A 6558-nucleotide genomic window follows, 5' to 3' on the forward strand; every position below is an offset into this window, starting at 1 on the left:
TATCAGTCCTATTTGGAGTCACTGTGGAAAGAATAAGTTTGTGAACCCTTTGAAAAAATCTGTATTTCTGCTTTAAAGGAACACTCCACTTTTTTTGAAAATAGGCTCATTTTCCAACTCCCCTAGAGTTAAACAGTTGAGTTTTACCATTTTTGAATCCATTCAGCCGATCTCCGGGTCTGGCGGTACCACTTTTAGCATAGCTTAGCATAGTTCATTGAATCTGATTAGACTGTTAGCATCTCGTTAAAAAATGACCAAAGAGTTTCAATATTTTTCCTATTTAAAACTTGACTCTTCTGTAGTTACATCGTGTACCGACAGAAAATGAAAAGTTGTGATTTTCTAGGCCGATATGGCTAGGAACTATACTGTCATTCCGGCGTAATAATCAAGAAACTTTGCTGCCGTACCATGGCTGCAGCAGGCGCAATGATATTACGATATTAACGGTCTAATCAGATTCAATGAACTATGCTAAGCTATGCTAAAAGTGGTACCGCCAGACCAGGAGATCGGCTGAATGGATTCGAAAACGGTAAAACTCAACTGTTTAACTCTAAGGGAGTTGGAAAATGAGCCTATTTTCAAAAAAAAGTGGAGTGTCCCTTTAAGTGCACTTAAAATGTCTGATCTCAGTTTAACACAAATATAGACACAGTCTGACTAATCACACAAAAGTTAATTTAAAATTTATTGAAAAAAAAATCAATGTAGGATGGAGAAAGTAAGAAAACATATGAATTTAATAACTTGTAGATCCTTATTTAACAACAAAGCCTCCACCAAACATTTTCTGTAACTGCTTTTAAGACGTTTGACCAATTTTGGACCATCACAAATTTCAAGTTTCAGTTTATCAGTAATTGTGTTGTCTTGGTAGCTCAACCCTCTTTAGGTTATGTCACAGCATCTGAATTGGCTTACAGCAAAATCTCAGGAAATCATGAGAAAACCAGAACATTCTGTTTTGTTTCGTGCAATTCATTTAGGAGTTTTCAGCGTGTCAAATATTTGCTAAAGAAAAGGTTGCATAAATATTGACATACTGACGTCTAATTGCGTTGGTAACTATTTTAGGGAACATGCCAGACAGTTCATTGTCAGATTTACAATACTATGAGTCCACCCTTATCTGGAACATTCATATAACACGGGCCTCACTTTTCAATGAATTTCCCAATAAAAAATGTAGTGAATTCATTTTAATTCCAAATGTACATAAATTGTGTTCTGTGACTCTTTATTTGTTTATGTATTTAAAATGTCACTAATCACAATCAAATTATACAATTTTAAAAATTAATGTATGAAAAATGTAAGGATATTTAACAATTTGGTCTTTTTCTTTTTCATTCATCCATTTATCTTTACACTTAGTAGGCTTTTTGGTTTACGTATCAGGTCGTACAAATAGTATAAAAATACCAAAAAACAAAGGATGGTAATAATGTTGTTTCACTAAACACAATGTTTCTTTACAAATGAACAATCAGCAGATTGTGGGCTAAACTAGTAAGTAGAAAAAGAAAAAAAAAAGAAAAAACAAAACAATGATAAACAACAGAAAAAGTAACTCCATCAAATAATATAATCTCTCATGGGCCATAAAAGAGTTCTGAATTTATTTCAGAAGCAGTTTTCTGTAGAGACTTTTTATAATTATTTGGTGATTATTTTCCAATACGTACATTTAAACACTCAAATCAACAAGATAGTGGCACTATAGTATTATTTACATTTTATTAACTGTATATTGAAGTTATTGCCAGTATAAATTGCTTGTAAATGTGATACATTTAATGTTTTATTTTGTAAACAATAATAGAGCTATGTCAATACAATCTATTTCTGAATTTATCTAGGCACTTCCTCATTGTGTGAGAATGATGCTTGTAAAATTACTCTGAAAGGTAATTCGAGAGATTAACTTTATTTGAGAGATTAAGAAAGGCAAATAGGGCAGTGGCAGTCGCGCCCATTTTCATTACTCGGGTAGATCTCTGCATCTTTGACAATGTATCCATGTTCTTGTTTATGCTTTAACTCTACTGTATAGAGTTGTATCATACTGTATCATAATTGATACACAAATTGAAGGCCTCTAAATTATCAACATGATCAAAACTTTGCTTGAAAAACCTGTTGCACACAATCTACTTCATGGCCTCTGTCATCTGATTGATAGTTTACACTTTTTTAGCAAGTAAAAGGCCTTTTAGTATAACTGTAAAAATGTCCACCTTCAGGTTGTGGTTTTTGTGTGTTGTTGCTGTGAAATTTTTACTGGTTTTTATAAAGTAAACAAAAGAACTTTTATATTGTTAGTAATATTTCAAGATGAACACTTATTGGACTGAAGCACCTTTACAGTACTTAAAGTTTACTTGATTATCCATACATAATTTTACATTAATAAAACATACATAATAAAAAATCATGTTAAAATATGAGTATCAAATATGATCCATCAGGCTTTTAAGGGAACATTTATTTGTTCATCTCTCAATCAGTGTATTGCATTGCATTGCATTGCATGTTTTAAAACTACAGAGCTTTGATCAGAAAACTAAGCATTTAAATATCATCTTACTAAGACATGATATAGTGTCAACTGGGAACAAGCTTTACGCATCTGGACGCTCTGGGCCAGGCTTTCATTTTCTCTGTATTTTGCTGTATCATCAGGCTTTTAAGGGAACATTTATTTGTTCATCTCTCTATCATCATTGTATTGCATGGCATTAAAAACTACAGCGCTTTGATCATAAAACTAAGCATTTAAATATCATCTTACTAAGACATGATATAGTGTCAACTGGGAACAAGCTTTACGCACATGGACGCTTTGGGCCAGGCTTTCATTTTCTCTGTATTTTGCTGCGTTCAGCTTTCCTTCTACCCTGACCAGTTCCTCACAGTCCCTGCCGCTGATAAACACCTCCACCTATTCTTTCGTCATAGTTTTTGCTGCCATTTTACTTCATTAATTGATAAATATTTTTTTCCTGGCTTGTGAAATTCGTACATGTCTGCCTTTTGTGTCTGTAACAATGTCTAAACATATCATTTTATAATGACAAGTGACATTTAACAATATAAATTAGTTAAATTAAATCTCCTGCTCATCATTTTGTTCTGTAGAGACATTTTACCCACAGCTTGAAGACTGTTTCTTAACAACAGAATACACAGCTGACAAACCCACATCCTTCCCACGGTAAAATCTATTTCTCGTATCTTGCATTGTTAATGTGACAGGAAGTCTAAAATTGAGACAGAACCACACAATGCGAGACAATTATCTGTGCTTATCATTGGACGTTGCAACACATGGCAACAACAGAATAGCTGTCGTGACTCTGTATAGCTCAGTGGATCCATTTATAGGCACAAAAAGAAAGTCAAACTATATATAACAGAAATAATACATGTTTGTGAGCTATGATTATTTTGCAATTTTGTTTTATTTCCAGGCAGATTTGGTTAGGTAGACCAGTGCCACCCTTGACCATGTGTGCTTAAATTTCAGTGTTCATAATACAAAATTATTTTATTGCTTCAAGACACTTAAAATATATCAGTCAAGTCACATGGATTAAAGGGTTAGTTCACCCCAAAATTAAATTTCTGTCATTAAGTACTCACCCTCATGTCATTCCACACCCGTAAGACCTTCGTTCATCTTCGGAACACAAATTAAGATATTTTTGATGAAATCTGAGGGTATCTGATCCACACATAGACAGCAACTTCACTGCACCTTTTGACGTCCAGAAAGGTAGTTAAAAACATGGTTAAAATAGTCAACGTGACTACAGTGGTTCATGCCGTTGTCATATGTAGTGAACTCAATGCAGGCTTCCTTGTTTACGTCCAAATGCCATTAATGGCCGGATCCTGAATCAGCATCACATGCATGTGTGTTGCTGCTCACGTGTTCAGCTTCGGCTAATACTTAGTTGGCGTTCGGACATAAACATGGAAATTGTTGAATAAAGTCATTATTTTTGTTTTGCTTCTGCACACAAAAAGTATTTTTGTCACTTCATAACATTAAGGTTGAACCACTATAGTCACGTTGACTGTTTTAACCATGTTTTCAACTACCTTTCTGGACATCAAAAGGTGCAATGACATTGTTGCCTATGTGTGGATCAGATACTCTCGAATTTCATCAAAAATATCTTAATTTGTGTTTTCCGAAGATGAACGAAGGTCTTACGGGTGTGGAACAACATGAGTGTGAGTACTTAATGACAGAAATTTCATTTTTGGGTAAACTAACCTTTTAACTTCACACTAACCTCATGTCTTTTTTTTGGAGCATTGACTTTCATAACAGCTGAAACGTTCCTCAACAGGAGAAGAAAGAAAGCCATACAGGTTTGAAACAACATGATTGTGAATAAATTCAGGTTGATTGGAACACTTTTTGCCATTGAGAAGACTGGGAAAAAGTGTCCCAATCAACTTGAATTTACCCTAAATGATGACAGAATTTTCATTTTTGGCCAAATTTATGCATCCATTATGTTTTTTAGTATACATTATACACTCTTAAGAAAAATGGTCCTACAGTACCAAATTAGGGTTCTTCGGCTTGTAACAATAGCAGAACCCTTTTTGGTACTAAATGGAACTCTTTAGGGTTTCATAAAGAACCATGCTTTAAAAGTGCTATATAGGACCTTAATGGTGTTATAAATAACCTTTTTATTAACATTAGTATATTAGTATCTTTACAGTTACAGTGTCTCTTCTATTTGTTTATGTAAAAACAATTGTTTATAAAGGCCAAAATTAGCAAAGATTATAGAGGTAAATGAGAATTTTAGTAATTTACAGTAATTTACTTCTATTCTTATTTATCTAAATGGGTTGCTGTTGATAAGAAAAACAATAGAAAATAGAAGCAAAAGTGTAAAGTCAAGGACCATTATTGGTAATCTATCTTTTTAATTGGTATAGAGATTTGCAAGAATGTCCTGGGAGTCAAAATGAGGTAAACGCGTCATTAACACACCTAAACATTTAAAGGAGCCTAGTTATCAAGAACACTTTGTGTGTATTCTTTCAAGTCAGAACTTTCAAGTTTCAAAATCTACTATTTTTACCTTCCATAAACATAAAATATATTTTGGTTATATTACATTGTACTTTACAACTTTGAAAAAATATTTTTCAAAGTTTTCAAAATTATTATTGTTATTTGAATGTTTTAGAAGAAAATTTAAGTTTTTCTACTACGAAATTTCACATTTAATTAATGTGTTACTGGCCTTTTCTTTGTAAATGTTGTGTGTATATGTTTTTACACTTTTGACATCTGCTATTTCCCCTCAGGACATTAATAAAATACTATTCTACCATCCTAGTCTAATTATGGTAATTTTTGATTTAACCAACATAACAAATCTACTTTGAAACTGTACAGTTTGATTTCACATTATTAAAAAAAAATGCAATTAAGCACAAGAACTTGTAACGTTTTCTTTAAGATGTCATAGGCTTATTATACATTTCATACATTCCTTTATTCTGAGGGTTATTGACATTTTGACACATAACTACATTCAGCCCCTCCTAGACCTTCACACAAAAGCGGGTGGTATAAAATGGAAAACACAAGCGGTTTCCATTCTCAAACACCTGTGGAGGATCCACAAATCCACAGGGCAAGCATGGGGAGATGTACCAGAAAATTGATATGGATGCTTGAATGGATAGTACTGTACATTGGACTAAGCGCCTCACAGACAGGTAAAAAAAAAAAAAAAAAAAAATCTTTTATGAATATTATATGTTAAGTGAAGTAAATGAAAGTACATATTCTCTTATGTGAACTTGATTGCTTGATCAGTAGGACCTTTTTTAAATTCCCTGCCCTGCTTTTCCAGTTTTTCTATTGTCTTCTTCTATTGTGACAACATAAGCCAGAGATACAGTTCATATTTAAGCAATCCTTAAGAAAGGCATTAGTATTTCTATGAAATAGTTAGAAGGCATTGTGGTAGATAATCTTAGTTTGACATTGATCTATGACGTTAGCGTGACATAATTCATCAAATGACCACAGTACATATATGATCTCAAGGTTATTAATTACATTATTATTCATTATTTATTTACACTTAAATTTTGAATATCCTTCCATATGATTAAGGTGGTTAAGATTATTGGAGCATGTTGCACTAGAAAATACTATTTCATTTCTTCGAAATATTACGTTTAATTTAATGTGTTACTTGGAGATTTAATAACAATTTCTGAGTTAAAACTGTTTTTACAACCAGTTATATATATTAGAGTTGTCAAGCAATTAAATTTTTTTATCTAATTAATTACATGATGTGGCGATTAATTAGGCTAATCACAATTTAATCGCACATCAATTTTGGCTGAGAAATTACTCAAAAAAAGATAATTTGAAGTCATGATTGTGTAAAGTGTAAAACAGACATTACAAAAAGTAGCTTCAGAAAGAAATATTTTATTTGATTCAACATAGAATTTATTACACATGAACTTTTGGACCATTAGGTTGAGTAAATGATG

This window comes from Ctenopharyngodon idella, chromosome 7 (assembly GCF_019924925.1).
Source record: "Ctenopharyngodon idella isolate HZGC_01 chromosome 7, HZGC01, whole genome shotgun sequence".
NCBI lineage: Eukaryota > Metazoa > Chordata > Actinopteri > Cypriniformes > Xenocyprididae > Ctenopharyngodon > Ctenopharyngodon idella.